Below are 20,737 nucleotides of genomic sequence, written 5' to 3'. Positions count from 1 at the left end.
GACTTGGCCTGATATAGGGACCTCCTGGTTCTAATAATGCTCAAATGGAGAATCAAAAAAGGTTAGGGTGATGATATTTCAGGTGCCTTGATGCTTGCACAATTTGTCAGCTCTCAACCATTTCTCCCACTCCCTGTTTAGCACACTGTGCTTTGCCACCTGTCAGCCATGCCATAGGGAAGCTCTCCCTTTGATCACACCTCTGGTCCATTTCTATCTGTTCTAGTTCATCTATTTCAGACCATCTGACAGTTTGATTGTTTCTTAGGCATCCTTTGTGGTTATTGATACATAGTCTTGTGTTCCTTTATATCCATTTGAGGACAGATAAAAGGATGAAATGCTGACTTTATGTTTGGGTTTTGATAGCCCTTTGTTAAAAAGTACCTCAACTTGTGTTTCATATGTGGGTTGTGAATACTCATTCAAGCGTATAGAGCAGCCAAAGGTGAACATTGGACATCTTCTTCTGTCATCCTCTACCTTATTTATTCAGATGTAAATATCCTTTCTTCTTAAAAAATCTACCCACTAATTTTAGAATATACTAGTACCTCCCATTTGTAAGTCATTAGCTGTGATTTTTTAATTACAAAAGTTTATGACCACTATAAAAACAACCCTAGGCAGTCTCTTAATAAAATGCAGCAAGCGTCTTCATGCATGTAATATTTTCAGCGTTAAAAGGTATGGTTGCATCAGTAGCAAAATATAAAAGGAGATTGACCCAGACCAACTTAAATGACTTACAAATGCAGGAAAAGTATCTGCTGTACAAGACTGACAAGCTGAGCTCTGTCTCGGAGACTCACAGTAAGAAGAAAAAAAAAAAAACTATCTCAAAAAAATGGCCTCTGACCTCAAACTCACTGTGGCATTCATAATAATGGTAATTATTAGTCCATTATCAGTTTTGATGGTGCTAGACACTAAACACAAGGCCTTTGTGTCTAAGTAAGAACTCTACTATTCAGCTGTATCCCCAGCCCTTATCATTTTTTCTTCAAAATAAATGTAATTTACATAGATCTATAAATAATTCAAAGGTTCTGATTCTTCATGTGAAAGCAAGTAAAGACTCCAAAATGATAACTTATTCTTTAAGTAAATGATACACAGGTGGTAATTCAAGTCTGTAACTCATAAATCATTGAAAGACAATTTTACTCCTTCATGTACTATAACCCATTCAAGAAAATACGAGGTTATGTTTACATCACTGAACTGGCTAGTAATGAACATTTTACTAGTTTATCTTATAGTTCTGATCCATTACCATGTAATTTCAAATGTTAACAATTTAAATGTCTAGATATCTTAAATAGCAAATACCTGTTAACAGTGGGAGCTAAAACATACATGGTTATCAAAACAGTGACTGTACACACCAAATAATTAAATGTAAAATATCATGTCAGGTCCTCTCAGAGAAGCATGGAATAGTACTGAGGATCTCACTGTTAATTTATAATTTGAGAGAATTAAATAAAAGCCAGGAGTTAGGACTGTATGACTGGATAGTTATAGTACAGGGCATGGTTAGTGAGGTCCTTCTTCAGAAAACTGGAAAACAGCTCACAGAACAAACAGCCAAGGATCTGGAAAGATCAGAAGATTGTTTGGTCAGTAAAATGTTTGCCACACAAGCATGAGGACCTGAGTTCACTGCACCCACATAAGAAGCTTGTGTAGCAGTAGTGCTGCAGAGAGAGACAGGCAGATCCCTGAAGCTTGCTAGCTAACCAGCCTAGCCAAATCAGGGAGAGGCCCTGTCTCAAAAAAATAAGGTAGAGAGGGACTAAGGAAGACTCCTAACAGCAGCCTCTGGTGTCCATATGAATAATGTGCATATCCATTTGCATGCATACACACACACACACACACACACACACACACACACACACACGGGGGGGTGCATAAACATATTTGGGCATGGTGGCTCATGCCTTTAATCTGAGCACTCAAGAAATCAAGGCAGAAGGATTGCATGAGTTTGAAGGCAACTTGGGTGACAAGAGTTAGAGTCCAGAGACAAAGATCAGTGAGTCAATACTGGTGACCTGAGTTCAATTCCCAGAATGCAAGCTGAGTGTGGCAGTGAGCATCTGTAATCATAGCACACCTACAGGAAATAGGACCCATAGATGGAGTCATCTGGAAACTAACAGCTAGCTAGCCTAGGCAGTGAACCTATGAAGTGGCAGAGTAAAGGGAGGGAATTCACACACACATACACATGCACCCTCAAAACAAGCTTTGCCTCAAGAAACAATCCCTATACCCAAGGAACATCACAGAAGAGATGAGATAGAAAAATTGAAAGAGTGTATTCTGTATATGTCAGGAAAGCTGCACCCATGAAAACTCAACAATATGGTCACCTAAACAAGACCAGCATAATGATTGACATGGTTGACATGCCAGCGTGGATAAGGGAAATCTCGCAAGGCCCTGACCCTAAATGAAAACTACACATAAATAATGACTGCAGCAAAAAGAAGAATCAGTCTTCCCCAGGGATAACCCTACTTGGTTATCTAATATGAAGTGGTCAACCCTAAAAATATATACATATGAGCAACACTAAATGGACTCAGCAAGTTGTATTTATACATTCACACACATACACATGTAGCAATAATTAAAGAAAAGGGGACCATAAATTTGAGAGAAGGGGTAGAGTGACATGGGAAGAGTTGGAGGGAGGAAGGGGAGAAAGGATATCTACTGGGGATGGGTAACCCCAATGTCAGTCATTCTCTTCATTTTGAAAAGTCATAGCTTTCTACAGTGGTCTCTACTTAATACAAAAAGAAGTTCTTTCAGGGGGAGCACTACACTTGCCTGTGGGATAAAAGGATAAATACTTAGAATGCAATTAAAATTATACTAGTTTGGAAAAGTGGCAGTATTAAGTTCTCTAGGTCCTGAGGCCTCCACTAACCTTTTGTAGTTGACTAGGTTCACAGTACCAAGCATGAATTCCCTCTTAATGAGTGGGCTTTATGTCCAATTAGACAGCTGTTGATTGTGCTCAAGATGTCAGTGCCACTATTGAACCTTCTGGGATATCTTCCCTGTCATATCTGGGTAGGACTATTGTCCTAGTTAGGGTTTCTATTGCTGTGAAGAGACTCCATGACCATGGTAACTCTTTCTTTAAATTTATTTATTTTATTTATTTAGCATTCTGGATGCAATTTCCACTTCCTCCTCTCCTCCCTGTCCCTACCCCTATCCCCCTCTGTTCCTACCCACCCCCAATCCACTCCTCCATTTCTGATGAGGAAAGGGCAGGTCTTCCCATGAGTATCAGCAAAATATGGCATATCAAGTTGCAGTAAGACTAAGCACCTCCCTATGTATTAAGGCTGGGCAAGGCAACCCAGCATAAGGAGTAGGGTCCCAAAAGCCTATAAAAGAGTGGGAAACAGCCCCTGTTCCCACTGTTAAGAGTCCCACAAGAAGACCAAGCTATACAACTCTCACATACATGCAGAGTGCCTAGGTCAGTCCCATGCAGGGTCCCTGCTTTGTCAGTTCAGTCTCTGTGAGCCCCTATATGAGCCAAGGTTAGTTGATTCTGTGAGTTTTCTTATGGGGTCATTGACCCCTCTGGCTCCTAAAATCCTTCCTCCTCTTCTTCTGCAGGATTCCCTGAACTCTGCCTAAAGTTTGGCTGTGGCATCTGTTTCCATCAGTTGATGGATGAAGCCTCTCTGATGACAATTGGGTTAGTCACCAATCTGGTCACAGGGGTTGACCATTTCAGGCTACTATTGCTATTTCTAGGAGTCTAAACTGGGGTCTTCCTTGTAGATTCATGAGAAAGTCCCTTATGCCAGGTTTTTTATCTGACCCCAAAATGCCCCCCTTCCCAGTAGTGTCTTTAAGTACTCTCCCCCTCCATCACCCCCATCACTTGATTGCTCCTGTTCCCTACCTGTCCTCAGTCCACTCAGGAAATATCTTCTATTTCCCCTTGCCAGGAAGATTTGGGTGTCCCCAAGCCATGAACCCATGAATACTAGCCTCTCTGTGTCTGTGGATTGTAGCATGGTTATCCTTTATTTTACAGCTAATATTCACTTATGAGTGATTACATACCATGTTTGTCTTTCTCAAGTCTGTGTTACCTCACTGAAGATGATTTTTTTTTCTAGTTCCATTCATTTGCCTGCAAATTTCCTGGTGTCCTGGATTTTAACAGCTGAGTAGTACTCTACTATGTAAATGTACCACATTTTCTTTATCCATTCCTCAGTTGAGCGATATCTAGGTTATTTCCAGTTTCTGGCTTCTATGATCATAGTTGAGCAAGTGTCCTTGTGGTATGATTGAGCATCCTTTGGGTATATGCCCAAGAGTAGTCAGTATATCTGGGTCTTGTGGTAGGTTGATTCCAGTTTTCTGAGAAACCATCAACACTGACTTCCAAAGTGGCTGTACAAGTTTGCACTCCCACCAACAATGGAGGAGTATTTCCCTTGTCCATATCCTCTCCAGCATGAGCTGACACGTTTTTTTATCTTAGCCATCTGACAGGTGTAAGATAGAATCTCAAAGTCATTTTGATTTGCATTTCTCTGATGGCTAAGGGTGTTAAACATCTCAAGTTTTTCTCAACCATTTGAGAGTCTTCTGTTGATAATTCTCTGTTTATCTTGTACCTCATTTTTAAAATTGGGTTCTTTGGTTTGTTGATACCTAGTTTCTTGAATTCTTTATATATTTTGGAAATTAGCCCTCTGTCAGATGTGGGGTTAATGAAGATCTTTTGCCATTCCGTAGGATGCTATTTTGTCCTATTGACAGTGTCCTTTGCCTTACAGAAACTTTTCAATTTCATAAGGTCCCATTTATTAATTGTCAATCTTAGTGCCTGTGCTATTGGTGTTCTGTTCAGGAAGTTGTCTCCTGTGCCAATGTGTTCAAGATTATTTCCCACTTTCTCTTCTATCAGGTTCTTGTATATGCCAACATCCAGTTAGACTAGCACCATTTGTTGAAGATGCTTTCTTTTTTCTATTGTATGATTTTGGCTTCTTTGTTGAAAATCAGGTGTCCATAGGTGTGTGGATTTGCATTTGTGTCTTTGATTTGATTCCATTGATCCACCTATCTGTTTTTATGCCAATACTATATGGATTTTATTACTATAGCTCTGTAGTAGAGCTTGAGATGAGGGATGGAATACCTCCAAAAGTTCTTTTATTGTACAGGATTGTTTTAGCTATCCTGAGTTTTTTGTTTTTCCATATGAAGTTGAGTAATATTCTTTCAAGGTCTGTGAAGAATTGTGTTGGGGTTTTAATGGGGATTGTATTGAATCTGTAGATTGCTTTTGGTAAAATTGGCCATTTTTACTATGTTAATCCTATCTATCCATGAACATGGGAGATCTTTCCATCTTCTGATATCTTCTTCAATTTCTTTCTTCAAAGACTTGAAGTTCTTGTCATTCAGGTCTTTTGCTTACTTGGTTAGAGTTACACCAAGATACTTTATATTATTTGAAGCTATTGTAAAGAGTGTTGATTCCCTGATTTCTTTCTCAACCCATTTATCATTTGTATATGATTAACTTAAAAATTAATCAGTAGTCCTCCTATATACAAAGAATGGCAACTTTTATAAAGGAAAACATTTAATTGAGGTGGCAGCTTAAGTTGCAGAGGGTTAGTCCATTATCATCATGGTGGTGAGCATGGCAGCATGCAGGCAGACATGGTGCTGGCTATATCTTGATCAGAAGGCAACAGGAAATGGTCTCAGACAATGGTCGCCATCTTGAGTATAAGAAACCTCTAAGCCTTCCCCCACAGTGACACACTTCCTCTAACAAGGCCATACCTATCCCAACAAAGCCACACCTCCCAATAGTGCCTATGAGCTTATGGGGGATCAATTGCATTCAAACTGCCGCAACTAATGATTGTTTTTTTCCCTTGGCAGCTTGCATAGCACTTTCTGGTACTATAAAAGCTAGTCCTTGGGCAGGAGACTGCCATGTCTTGTCTGTCTCAATTCTTCAAAGTCCTGTGTATAAAGTATGTGGAGTCTTAAGAAATAAGGGCTTTTTTAAAAAAAAAATTCTGGGAAATAACCCAGGGCAATGGCAATAGTCTATATTGTTTTATGAGTTTCTTGCACTCCCCTAACAACTCAAAACAAGATTTCTTAGGTTTGGTACTGAGGTCTTTGTTAAATAGGCTATATGGTTCTTAGGAAAAAGCAGTATCATGCTACATGGAATAATAACATATAAACACATATATATTATATATTATTTTAGATAAACAAAATAATATGATTTTTCAGGACTGGAGAGACTACTCAGCAGTTAAGAGCACTGGTTTCTCTTTCAGAGAACTTGGGTTTCATTTCAAGCACCCACATGGCCATTAACCAGCAGTCTAACTCAAGACCTTCTGGTCTCCACAGGTATTGCATTGTGCACAGACATACAGACAGACAAAACACACATACAGTGCTGAGATAATAGACATGTACCACTGCACCCAGCTTTTTAAATGGATGCAGTCAACCCAAACTCGGGCCCTCACATTCATACTTGTGAAACAAACTCTTTACTGAGTTAGCCATCTCCCTGGCCCTGTTTTCTCTCATTCCTAGGTTCATTCTGCTCACTGTTCCCACTACTGTACAGAAGCCTTTAGTTACATTACATTTGAAGTAAAAGTCAAGTCACATTCTTCTGTCTGTGAACATCCAGTACCAGTTACTGAGGAGGCTGTCCTCTCTCTAGTATATGTTGTTGGTGCCATTGCTGCCAATTAGGTAGATGAAGACATGGGTTTGGCTCTGGGATCTCTAGCCTATTCCATTGGTGTGTGCATCTGTTTTTATGCCAGTACCACATTGTTTTTTAACTATGGCTCTGTAGTGTGACTTGAAATCTGGTATTGTAATGTCTCCATTTGTTCTTTTTTTTTTCAAGATAGCTTTGACTATTTAAGATTCTTTTTCTAGGTCTGTAAAAAATGCCATTGGTATTTTGATGGGAATCTCATTGGCTCAATAAATTGCTTTAGGTAGTATCCATATTTTAACTATTAATTCTTCCAAGCTTTGAACATGGGAGTACTTGTATTTTTGTGTGTCCTCATAAATTTCTTCATTGGTATTTACATTTTCATTTAAGATTTTTTGTTTTTTTATTTTTAGTATCTTTGATGCTATTTTGTAGGATTTGCAGTGATCATAAACGAGATTGCTTTTATAATTTCTCAATGAGATTATTATTAGTGATTTATTATTTTTTTATGAGTGTGTGAAAATGTTATGGATATCTGGGCTAGGAAGATATCTCAGTTGGTAAAATTCTTACTTTGCAAGTGTAAAAACCCATGTCTAGATCCCCAGAACCCACATAAAAAAACCATGTGTAATGGAGCATGCATATAATTCCAGAAATGCCTAGATAAGAGGTGCAGACAGGAGGATCACTGGAGCTTGTTATCTAGCCTACTTGGCAAAGTTCCAGGCCAGTGAGGTCCCTGTGTCAGACAAAAGGTAAAAACAAAAAACAAAACAAAACAAAAAAAACCCCAGATTTTGCCTTTGACATCCATACATGAAACACTCAGGTAGAAATTATAAGTTCTGGTTTTTATAGCACTTTGTGGTGATTTTAATTCATAATGACATGTTCAGTATTTTACAAATAACTAGAAGGAGTGATATTTAAAGTCTCCAAACATAAAGGACTGATAAGTATATGGAACCATTAATTATCCCAATTTTATCAGTAAGTAAGGGATGAGAATGGGCAATGTTTAGAGGGTGACAGATAAGTGGCTATTTTGTCAACAGCTTTGTCTAACTTTTTAAGCATTTGTTTATTAATAATAATAATAAATTCCTTTAACACCAGACATAATGGTACAGGACTGTAATCCTAGCACCTGGGAGATGGAGGCAGGAAGACTGAGTTAAAGGCCAGACTGGGCTATATATAGACCATATGTATATATGGTCTCAAAAGGAGAATAAAAATGAAAAGTAAAATAAAAGTTATATTCCATTAAGCCTTGAGTTTTGTTTTGTTTGAAACAAACAAAGTTAGCCTTGACTTCACTATATAGCACAAGCTAGCCTCCAACTCTCAGATCTTCTGCCTCAACTCCCAAGTGTTAGGATTAGGCAGGTGCTACCATGCTTCTTCTTCTTCTTATTATTATTATTATTATTATTATTATTATTATTATTATTATTATTTTGATCCATATGCTTACTCTGTCACCCCATGCTTGGATAGTAGACACATTTTCATTTAGCATTTTTTAAGGTAGATTATTTTATTAGTTGTCTAGTGATTTTATTACCAGAGCAGAATCATAGTTGTCTCTGATAGAGCTGAGGTTCTTTTTGAGATCTTTCTAAGAAAAGCAATAGGCTTCTCTTCCTTCTCACAGGAGACTCTAGTATGCTGTAAGATCAAGTTACATGGTAAGTTAATGTTTTCATTAAGTGGCTTTTTCTTTTTAATTTATTATTGTTGTGGAGGAGGACACATCGCCAACTTTGTGAAGTTGGTTCTCTCCTTTCAACTCTGTGTGGATTCTGGAATCTAACTCACCTCATTGGGCTTGCATGACAAGCACTTTCACCTGCTACTCCAATTCACCAACCCTTCAGTAGTTAAATGGATTATATCTATAAAACCCAGGAAGTGCCATAGATGAGAGCTAGGGCCTAAGGGGAATCAGGAAGTTATTATCTGACTATCCATTTTTGTTCAGGCCTGTATTATTTAATCACTTTATTCCTATTGTCTTCCTTCTTTTGTCTGTCCCTCCCAGCCTACCTCTTTCTCCCTTACTCTTTCATTTTTCCTCCCTCTATCCCTACATTCCTGTTTCCTTCCTTCCTTCTGTCCTTCCTTCCTTCCTTCCTTCCTTTCTTCTTTCTCTCCTGTGCTCTTGCTTTATAGACCAGGCTGGCTTTGAACTCACAGTCTTTCCTGCCTCAGCCTCCTAAGTGGTAGGTTACAGTTGTGCATCACCACACCTAGCTGCATTTTCAAATAAGGACAGTGCGTGATTGGTCCTTCCTGTGTAGCACTTTCAGATCAGCAGTACTTAAAGATTCTTTCTGTCTATCCTGACCTGGGCTCAGTGCAGTGAGATGCCCAACTAGCATCAGCCCCTGAAACTTCTTTCATATGACTCAGCTCTCCTGATGGGACCCGTATCCTGGAATCAGTACCTATAGGTATAGAGCACCCTGAACTGCCTCAACCTAACCTTCAGCAACCATAAAAAGAAATAATAGCTGCCATATATGCTCTGAATATAGAGACTTTAAATAAATCCCTACTTAAAATTAACAGCAATCCTTTTAGGTAGCAATAATTTCAACCCATGGTCATACAGATAGAAAATGACACATCCAGGATTCAAGTTTAAGCTAGGATTGACTCCACATTATAAATGATATTGTTACTTTGTCCCTGAACTCCTGCAGTAGGAATATCTGCAGAACTAAACAGTTTTTCCCCAGATGTCATTGTGGAAGAGACTGTAGGCACTGCTGACCCCTCCACATGGGGGTCCCATGGCAGGCTTAGATGTCGCTCCTTACCACCTCAAATTGTTCCAGTTTGTAGGCTAGAATACTCTATATAATGACTTCTAGGGCTTCAGTCCAGGGACCAGATTCCATTGGTGTGTCTGTAGGCTGTGATGAGAGTGTCTGGTTCAGATCTCTACTCTGGAACACTGTGAGCAAGAGTTGCTTGACCCAAGTCTTAGTCTTTCTCTGTTATTGCCAGTGCTTCTGCTTCTTTGTGGGTTCAGCAGGCAAACCACAGGTCTCTGGCAGCACTCCATCTGCATGTTCCCCAGGACTGTGCACACTGTTCTCCATGTCTGGGTCACCTGCTTGCTGCCTGACCCTGTAGATTCCTCCACGTGGGAGCCTTCTTCAAGCAGACACTCCTTTTGCTTCATCTAACCCCCTTCCCCTTAAGGGGTGTGATGGATCCATTGAACACTTCTGCTTTTTACTTTCAGCTGGAAGAGCTTCTGTAGCAGATGGAGTCTGCCTTTTTTTTTTCTCTTCAACTTTCTTGCCACCCCCAGATCCTTATTTCTACTGCTACCCTATAATTCCTCACATTTCCCAGCCAAAAAACGTCTAGTATAAAATCTGAGAGATCAAGCCAGACCGGAGTCTGAATATTCACATAGGTCGGAGAAGACATCAACCTGCAAAGAGCTTCTTCAAAAAGAAAACCTAGGCTAATACTCCAAAGAGAAAAGAATAAATGCCAAAAAAGATTTCATATAGTGTAAGTAGGGACTGTTTTTGTTTTGTGTGTATATACGTAATTGAAACCCTCCCTCTAGGAATCAAGATTACCTTCAAAACTTAACATAAGGAAGCAGATAATTTCTATGAGCTTTGTTTACCAGTAGACTAGTCTGGGTCCTCACATTGGTGGCCAGTCATAGGCAGCTGTCCCTGGCCAGATGTACCACATACAAAAAGAACCAGCTTTCAGCAGAAAGCTTTGATGAATTATTCATGTGCTGAGAAGTCAGCCAATGTTAGGAAAGAAAGCCCTCACCCCTTTGAATCCTGAAAGCTGAGGACTGCCTTCCTGTGTCCTCTCCCTCCTTCACTTCTCAGTTGCTGTCCAGGACCCACAGAGCCACTATGGAATCTGGCAGGTCAGCTGTGCTGGAACCCAGGGCTTCTATTTATTTGCTGTTTGACATCAAATACATAACTTTACCTCTTAAGGTTTTATCATCTGGAAAATGGAAATGATGCATCACAGGGTTGTTGGGAAGGTTACGCAGGAAACATCAGGAAAACATGTAGGAACAGTAGCTGCCAAATCAAATGTAGGAACAGTTGCTGCCAAGCACTGCTTTCCATATAGTGAGGACGATGACAATAAAGTAAAGATTTTTTTTATGTCTATAGAACAAGATAAACAGAGTGTGACTTAAATATCTACCATTTTTAGAGAGCATTGCTGTCAAAAACCCTTCTGTAGTCTCATTTGAAGCAAAGTGAGATAGACATGGGTAGCTGGCATTATTCCTATTGTACAAGGTGGATCAGGGAGCTTTTTGAACACTGAGTTGCCTGGCCTGAAAGCAGAGGTGCTGGGGCTGAGCTCCAGGGCTTTTATGCATTCCTCAGGCTATGTTTGCTAACTCCTTCTCATTTCCAAACCTTTCACAGACAGGTCTGGCATAGCTGCTTCTAAGTCACAAAATAGACAGCCAGAAGGAGGAGCAGCGGGACATTTATAAGTCACTGGGAGTGGATTACTTTGCAAGTGCAATGCTATTATACATTAACAGTGGCCTCAGACAGCTAAATTAGCAGACTAACGTGCTCTGTCACAGAGTAGCCAGCAAGCCACTATGAATGAATTTGAGCTCAGGGAGTTTAGCTCACCAAAGCCCCATTTTGTAACTGGTAAAGATTTTGAAATAAGGCCAAAGCCTCTTCCATATCCTCTCCATGGAATTAGCTTTTCCCTTCTTTACTCCTTGGCAAGAGTTTTGTAGCAGTAGTTAGCCAAATTCTGTGGAACGAAATCCCCAGAGTTCTAGCTGCTCTTTATCTCTTCCCCCACCTTTTCTCTACTACGAAATTGATGAGGCTATCCCCCCAAATGTTTTATAAATATTTAAACCTCTAGTAATCCTTGAGTTTTCCAACTACCCAGCAGAATATTTCAAGTCTTTTTTTTTTTTTTTTTTTTTTTTTTTTTTTTTTGGTTTTTCGAGACAGGGTTTCTCTGTGTATAGCTTTGGACCCTATCCTGGCACTCGCTCTGGAGACCAGGCTGGCCTCGAACTCACAGAGATCCACCTGACTCTGCCTCCCGAGTGCTGGGATTAAAGGAGTGCGCCACCAATGCCCGGCTATTTCAAGTCTTATATGCCATCTGGGGTCAGACAACATCCATAAGAATGCTTTGGGAAAATGTTCAGCATCCTGTAGAAGAATGTCTTCAAACTGAGGGGCCTCCAAACAGCTCATTCCTCTCTAAACGCCTGTTCCTGCTGGACAACAGAGAGAACTGTGAGAGAGTGGCTGCTCACACAAACGCCTTCAGACTACTCCCCCCTCCTCCCACTCCATGCTGAAAGTGGGTGGGAGAGTGGGAGAGTGGAGAGTTGGGAGTTGAATAGGGTGGGGAAAGAAGAAATATTCCCTTCCTTATCCCTGGGAGGCCTTTTCTTCTCTATTCCCTCCCCCACCTTTTGGTGTTGTTTCTCTGAGCTTAGACTCCTTGGTTCTCTTGGGACCCTTCTTGGAAGCTGAGAGCCAGTGTGGGAGGTGAGAAGCAGCATCTCCCCAGACTGCAACCAGCTGTAGAGGAGCAAAGCAAAGAACAGGGTGGAGACTGACCCAGGCCCCAGCCCAGAGGCGGAGGCTGCTGTCTCAATTACCCACCCTTTTTTTCCACTGAGACAATGAGGAAAATAAACATCCAGACCAGTTTCCAGTCAGATCTGAAATCCCTGTGTCTTAAAAAAAAAAAATAAAAAAAATAAAAAAAAATGTTGTTCTAAGTAGTTCTTAAGTATCAGGGATCCTTTGTAAGCCTTTTATTTATTTTTTTGTTTACAACTGGGTCTGGGTCTAGTCACCCAAAGAACAGGTCTTGAGTTGAACATAAACTCCATAAATCTCCATAGAACTTACTGCATTGTCCTGGAACAGGCCCCAGCCCTGACCTTCAGGGAAGTCCAGAGTCTGGAGGAGGAAAGGGTGACTGGGAAAAACATGACCCCATTCTCCATTCTACGCCTTGATCTTTCTTCCTGCTCTGTCTATTTATACGAGACACTCCTCCTCACCCCCTAGCCAGCCAGCATAGATTAAGTCTAGTGTTACCTGCCAAAACCCACAGACTGAGAGGTAGGAGCAGTCTGGTCGCCGGATTCTCAGCCCCAGCAGCTTTGGATAGCTCCCAACTATAGTGTGAGATTCCCTGCTCCTATACCTCGTTTTTTGTGGCTATTCCTGGAGGACTTCTAATTCTGCATAGTGAAGGTTGTTGAATTGTCAGAATAGATTCCAAAGTTCCATCTAATTCAATTTTGGACCATAGGTAGAACTAGATTTTTGTATTTAATGGTAAGTGGCATTGGCTTTAAGTTGTCATCTTGGATCCTTGAAAATCTTGATTCTGATTAAACATCCAGTTATAGATAGTTATTCTTAGAATTCTGAATGCTACAAAGCCCATAGCTATGGTCATTAGTCCAGGGTCTAAATTGTGAGTCAAAGTCTCAATTTTAGATTTCCATTTTGTTACTGACTGTGTGTGTAGATCTCATGTTCTTCAACAGTAAACTAGAAGTCATTTTAAACACTATTTTAAGCATTGCTTTTAACCAAAATCTTACATGGAACACAATACCTGAAAAGGAAGAATGGGAATTGATTTGAATATTTCAGGGGAAAGTGTCAAAGGCCTAAAGTTGAGCAGGACCTAAATGTTATTCTCCCATGCTTTCCTGCAAAGGCTAAAACACTGTGTGAAAATGCTGGCTGCGGTAGATTTCTTAAAACACAGACCTTTACTCCAGTACTAAGTTAAGGAAAATTTTTATCAGTCAACAACAAATTGAAAAACATGAAGAAGATATAGTTGATTTTACAAAATTAAGTGTGACCAGATTTTAGAACTTCACCTTATTCAGAGCCTCTCTGTGTATGTACAGGTGTATAACATGTTCTTTTGTATTCATAAAATCGTAATCCTACTAGATGATTTCCTCATAGTTGACATCATGAAAAAGTGGAAGCTCCAGCTGGGCACTCAGGAGGCAGAGGCAGGCGGTTCTCTGTGAATTTGAGGTCAGCCTAGTCTACAGAGTGAGTTCCAGGACACCCAGAGCTGTTACACAGAGAAACCCTGTCTCAAAAAAAAAAAAAAAAAAAAAAAGTGGCAGCCCCAACTTGATATACCATGGCTGATTGATATCCATGGGAGGCCTATCCTTTTTTGAAGAGAAATTGAGGAGAAGTGGGGGTGGGGGGTAACTGGGAGGATAGGAAGGAAGTGAAACTGCAGTTGGTGTAAAAACAAAAATAAATAGAAAAAGAAAATACTAAGAAATCAAATCCAGATAAAGAAAGAAGGTGGCAGCCCCATTTTTATTTTTATTAAAACGATATTGTTTTATTTTACATACCAATATCAGTTCCCCCCTCCCTCCCCTCTTCCCACTTCCCTCATTCTCCCCCCCCTCAGAAAGGGTGAGGCCTCCCGTGGGGAGTCACAACACATTGAGGAAGGACCAAGGCCCTCCCCAGTATATCTAGGCTGAGCAAGGTATCCCTTTATAGGGAATGGGCTCTAAAAAGCCAGTTCATGCACTAGAGATAAATCCTGGTCCCACTCTGCCAGTGGCGTTAATAACAGTCACCCACATTCAGAGTTCCTAGTTCGGTTCTATGCAGGTTCCCCAGCTGTCAGTCTGGAGTCAGTGAGCTCCCACTAGTTCACATCAGCTGTTTCTGAGGGTTTCCCAATCATGGTCTTGACCCTCCCTCTCTTTGACTGGACTCTGCCCAGTGCCTAGCTGTGGATCTCTGCATCTGCTTCCATTAGTTACTGGATGAAGGTTCTATGATGACAATTAAGGTAGTCATCAATCTGATTAGAGGGAAAGGCCAGTTCAGGCACCCTCTCTACTGATGCTCAGGGTCTTAGCTGGGGTCATCCTTGTGGATTCCTGGGAAATTCCCTAGTGCCAGATTACTGGCCAACCCCATAATGACTCCCTCTATCAACATAATTCTTTCCTTGCTCTCCCTCTCTGTCATTTCCTCAAGTCAAGCAAGCATCCCATATTTTCCTCCTCCTCCTCCTCCTCCTCCTCCTCCTCCTCCTCCTCCTCCTCCTCCTCCTCTCTCTCTCTCTCTCTCTCTCTCTCTCTCTCTCTCTCTCTCTCTCTCTCTCTCTCTCGATGTACTCAGGACATCTTGTCTATTTCCCCTTCCCAGGGGGATTCATGTATGTCTCTCTTAGGGTCCTCCTTGTTACCTAGCTTCTCTGGAGTTGTGGACTATAGGCTGGTTATCCTTTGCTCTATGTCTAATATCCACTTACGAGTGAGTACATACAGTGTTTGTCTTTTGGGGTCTGGATTACCTCACTCAGGATGTTTTTTTTTTTTTTCTAGTTCCATCTGTTTGCCTGCAAATTTCAAGATGACCTTGTTTTTACCACTGAGTAAATGTACTACATTTTCTTTATCCATTTTTTGGTTGAGGGGCATCTAGGTGGTTTCCAGGTTCTGGCTATTACAGATAATGGCAGCCCCACTTTTAAATGGCCATTTCTAAAAGCACAAAGATGAAAAACAGGCTGTGCTATAGCTCATCAGTAGAATGGGAGCATTTAGAAACAGTGTTTTAGAGGTGCTGATAAGTGTCAAGAATAACCCAGTCCCTACCTCTGCTTCTGCAATCATGCCCAGACCTCTGAACTTCACCATTTAGTTCAGTGCGTGTGTGTGCGCGCGCACGCGTGCACGCACGCGCGCACACACACATACACGTGCGCACACACACACACACACACACACACACACACACACACACACACACACACACACACACACACACACACACACAGAGTATCCATACTTGGCTGAGTTCTGGCCCTATTCCTCTGTTCTAGTTAGGAACAGCCCTGAGATTTCTGCCTTATTTTCCTTGCCCTGTTAACCTTTTTGCAGTCTTCAGTCTCACCTAGGATGGGCCTGTCCTGTTCTTAATTTAGTTCTTCTCATAGACCAGAGTCTTCCCAGACATTAAGTCATTGCCCAAAGCCTCACTGCCCACTGAAAGATGTCTGGGTCTTTCCACCTGAATTTCTGAAGAAAATCTGCTTCTGCTTCCCCTGAACATGTTTGTTTCCTCTTCCTCTTGGACTCTGCAGCCCACAGTTTTAAGTGATGCCTTAGTTTCTGTTCTGTTCATTTGTTCAGCCTATAACATGGAGTATCTGCTTTTATTGTCTCAGCCAAACTTCCTTTGTAAACCTTTTCTTTGTTACCCAAGGCTGTTCTTGTGCTCAGATTGACTGCCTCAGCTTTTCAAGTGCTGGGATTGTAGTCCACATTTGGTTTGGACTCTTCTTGATGGTTCTGCCTCCTTGTTGGCAAGATTATATATTATTATTTAAACATCAGCTAACTCTATGCCAACGTATATCTTTTTTAAACTAGGTTAATATAAAATGTGAAATTTAATTTTTAAATTATGTTTCTGAATTTAGCTTCAATATCAAGCCCCATATGGCCACTAGTAAATATTTTGATACAGTTCACTTAAATTATTTAGCTACAGTGTTTGGCTATAACTTTAAAAATTGTTGTATAACCTCCTTTGTTTTAAACTTCCTCATTTCCAAATGTTGTTTTGAGAAATGCACTGTTGGAATAGGAAAGGAGCATTAAAAGTTCTAACTTTAGGGCTAGAAATGTGGTTCAGCAGTCAAGAGCACTGGCTGCTCTTCCAGAGGACCTAGGTTCAGTTCCCAGCACCCACATGGTACTTCACAACTGTGTGTAACTCCAGTTCCAGGGGATCTGACACCCTCCTTTGACCTCCATAGGCAACAGGCATGCATGTAGTGTATATACAAACATGCAAACAACACCCATATACACATTTTAATATAATATAATAACATTCATAAAGGTTAGACCAAAATAACTGAAATTCTAAATATTGAGACAAAGTAAAAATTTAAAAAACAAAGAAGACCTTAATTTTAGTTAATATATGCACCATTTCTGTAAGCTGTTTTCTTATTTACCACCTCCTCACCACTTTTCAGGATGAGGACAATGAATATCATTCTTCATGGCTGGTGAATTCCATTATCCAGAACAACCAGCCAAGACAAAATGGAATAAATAGGATAGGATTGAGATTTCTGGAATAGGAGATCCTGAAAGGTCCTCAGAGCGTGCTTACTTCTGATTCTTCAAATGACAGCATATCCAAAGGGGAGCAAGTTTGTTCATATATAGACTAGACATGTTGGCACAAGAGGATCCTAGTTTTAGGCTAGCCTGAGCTACATTAAAAGTGCATTATACTTTTGAGTTATTGGAGTGTTCAATAACCAAGGTGTCTGTTGTTACATTTTAGCAATCATTGGGATCAAACCCAGAGCCTTTCCCCATTCTAGGCAAGCATCTCTTTAAATGCATTTCTACTAATAGTGAGAATAACTAATTGCTAGAGTTTACTAAGTAACAGGCAGGTTATAAGCATCTCCCAGATAGTAATTCTTACAATACTTAAATACTTTTTATTACTGTCACTCCCATTTTATAAATAAGGATACAGAGGCACAGAGATGTTAAACAATTTTCTCTAGTTAACACAACTAGAAAACAAAGGAGCTGAAATTCACACCCAAACTATTTGGCTCTAGAACCTGTGCTATTAACTATTTTTTATTTTATTTACACACACACACACACACACACACACACACACACACACACACACACACACATACACATATATATATATATATATATATATATATATATATATATATATATATAATTTTTTAGGTATGAGTGCTCTGTCTACCTGTATGCCCACATGCCAGAAGAGGGAATCAGATCCCATTATACATGGTTGTAAGCCACTATGTGGTTGCTGGGAATTGAATTTGAGCTCTTTGAAAGTGCTCTTAACCACTGAGGCATCTCTCCAACCCTGTGCTATTAACTATTAAGCCATATCCCTAAATTCTAGATGCAGGTCTTTGACTCAGATGTCATAGTTCCTGTCTAGAGGCTTCAGCAGACAGAGACTTGGAAGAGAGTTATTACTATTTGCATTCTTTTTTGTTTTGTTTTGTGGATTTTTTTGAGACAAGGTTTTTTGTGAAGTCTTAGCTGTCCTGGAACTAGCTCTGTAAACCAGGCTGGCCCTGAACTCTCAGAGATCCATGTGCCTTGCCTCCTGAGTGCTGAGATTAAAGGCATGCTCTACCACTACTTGGCTATTATCTCTGTATTTTAGTGAGGGCTGATCTCCCTTTATTCCTTTAAGACATCCCAGAAAATTCTTGCTACCTGTGATTTCAACCTGAGCCAGCTTTCATCTTTGACTCAGGATAGATGTCTTCATACCTACTGGAATCCATGTTATTATCAAGACAGCTAGGTGTCTAGATGGGAAACTTGGTCATTGGTAGGTAAGAAACAATCATTTGGCCATCAAGCACGATCTTGTCTACCCAGTGTTTAGAAAGTTTAGCTATCCTGAGAGATTACTAGATGAGGTACTGTGAGGGGTCCAGGAAGAAAGCAAGAGTAACACCCAAGAGTAGGATGCTGGCCTGACACCTGTAAAAGGGAGAAGGCAAGAAAAGGGACTAGCCTGCAATGTAGGGTGAAGACAGATTCAGCCAGTCAGTGCAGGTTCTCCAGCCAAAGGCATCTGTTAAAGAAGTCCCAAGTCCCCAGGGACTATATTGATATGATAAGAGCAGGCCACAAGAACATGGGGAGGAAGAGATGCAGAATTCTGGCTAGCCAGATTGTCCATCAGCTATGCTGCCCACATTAGGAGATCTCAGAGACAGGGTCTCACTGTATATCTCTGGCTAGTCTGGGAATCACTATTTAGACCAGGATAGTCTCAAACTCAAGAGATCTGCCTGTGTTCTGGGATTAAAGGCATGTGCCACTATGCCATCTTAGAAGCACATTTTTTTTTACCTAATTGTTTTTGTTTTTTAAGATTTATTTATTACATGTATAGTGCTGTGCCTGCATGTATGCCTGCATGCCAGCAGAGGGCACCAGATCTCATTATGGATTGTTGTGAACCACCATGTGGTTGCTGGGAATTGAATTCTGTACCTTTGGAAGAGTAGGAGGTGCTCTTAACCCCTGAGCCATCTCTCCAGCCCCCAAAAGCACATTTTTATTACCACCACATTGAGGCATCAGAAGTGAACAAGGTAAGGTCCAAACCTCTAAAAGCAAGGCAAGTAAATGATAGTAATCAGTGCATTGGTGAGTAAGACCTGGTATTAAGAAGAGACTATACAGCTGGTTAAAAAAGGACTCTTTGCTGAGATTTGATACTTGGTATCCCTGCAGTCCTTTGTGATTTATACAGCATGTATGAATTATCTCTTCTCCCTGCCTCATTTCTGTGTAATGGAACTAACAGTCCACAAGCCCGGCAGGCCTTTTTTATATATATTTAAATTAGAAACAAACTTGCTTTACATGTCAATCCCAGTTCCCTCTCCCTCACCTGCTCCCTTGCCCCCACTAACCCCCTATTCCATCCCCTTTCTGCTCCCCAGGGAGGGCGAGGCCTTCCATGGGGGATTAAAAAAAAAAGTCTGTCATCATCATTTGGAGCAGGACCTAGGCCCTCCCCAGTGTGTCTAGGCTGAGAGAGTATCCCTCTATGTGGAGTGGGCTCCCAAAGTCCATTTGTGTACCAAGGATAAATACTCATCCACTGCCAGAGGCCCCATAGATTGCCTAGGCATCCTAACTGACACCCACGTTCAGGAGGTCTGGGTCGGTCCTATGCTGATATCACAGCTATCAATCTGGGGCCCATGAGGTCCCCCTTGTTCAGGCCAGATGTTTCTGTGGGTTTCTCCAGCCTGGTCTTGACCCCTTTGCTCATTACTTCTCTCTCTCTGCAACTGGATTCCAGGAGTTCAGCTCGATGTTTAGCTGTGGGTGTCTGCGTCTGCTTCCATCAGCTACTGGATGAAGATTCTAGGATGGCATATAAAGTAGTAATCAATCTCATTATCAGGGAAGGGCATTTAAGGTAGCCTCTCTACTATTGCTTAGATTGTTAGTTGGTGTCATCCTTGTAGATCTCTGGACATTTCCCTAGTGCCAGATTTCTCTTTAAACCTATAATGGCTCCCTCTATTATGGTATCTCTTTTCTTGCTCTCCTCTATTCTTTCCCCAACTCAATCTTTCTGTTCCCTCATGTCCTCCTCTCCCCTCCTCTTCTCCCCTTCTCTTTCTTCTAACTCCCTCTCCCTTCCCCTCATGCTCCCAATTTACTTAGGAGATCTTGTCCATTTCCCCTTCTCTGGGAGACCATGTATGTCTTTCTTAGGATCCTCCTTGTTTCCTAGCTTCTCTGGCTGTGTGGATTGTAGGTTGGTAGTCCTTTGCTGTATGTCAAAAATCCATATATGAGTGAGTGCATACCATGTTTGTCTTTTTGTGACTGGGATACCTCACTCTGGATGGTTTCTTCTAGTTCCATCCATTTGCCTGTGAATTTCAAGATTCCATTGTTTTTTTTTTCCACTGAGTAGTAGTACTCCATTATATAAATGTACCACATTTTCTTTATCCGTTCTTCACTTGAGGGACATCTAGGTTGCTTCCAGGTTCTGGCTATTACAAATAATGCTGCTATGAACATGGTTGAACAGATGTCTTTGTTGTATGAGTGTGCATCTTTAGGGTATATGCCTAAGAGTAGAATTGCTGGATCTGGTAGACTGATTCCCATTTTCCTGAGGAACTTCCATACTGATTTCCAAAGTGGCTGTACCGTTGACACTCCCACCAGCAGTGGAAGAGTGTTCCCTTTCTCCACATCCTCTCCAGCATAGACTGTCATTGGTGTTTTTGATTTTAGCCATTCTGACAGGAGTAAGATGGTATCTCAGAGTTGTTTTGATTTGCATTTCT

General features: G+C 40.9%; 1 protein-coding gene across 2 annotated transcripts in view; it reads left to right on the top strand.

Moving 5' to 3' along the window:
* Positions 1-20,737, top strand: part of Gab2 (GRB2 associated binding protein 2) — a 161,546-nt gene that overhangs the window by 104,604 nt on the left and 36,205 nt on the right. The gene's annotated exons all lie outside the window — the stretch shown is intronic.

The sequence above is a fragment of the Cricetulus griseus genome, chromosome 3, assembly GCF_003668045.3.
Source record: "Cricetulus griseus strain 17A/GY chromosome 3, alternate assembly CriGri-PICRH-1.0, whole genome shotgun sequence".
Taxonomy (NCBI): domain Eukaryota; kingdom Metazoa; phylum Chordata; class Mammalia; order Rodentia; family Cricetidae; genus Cricetulus; species Cricetulus griseus.
Note: the sequence above shows the minus strand (reverse complement) of the source record. Positions and strands in the feature narration are given on the sequence as shown.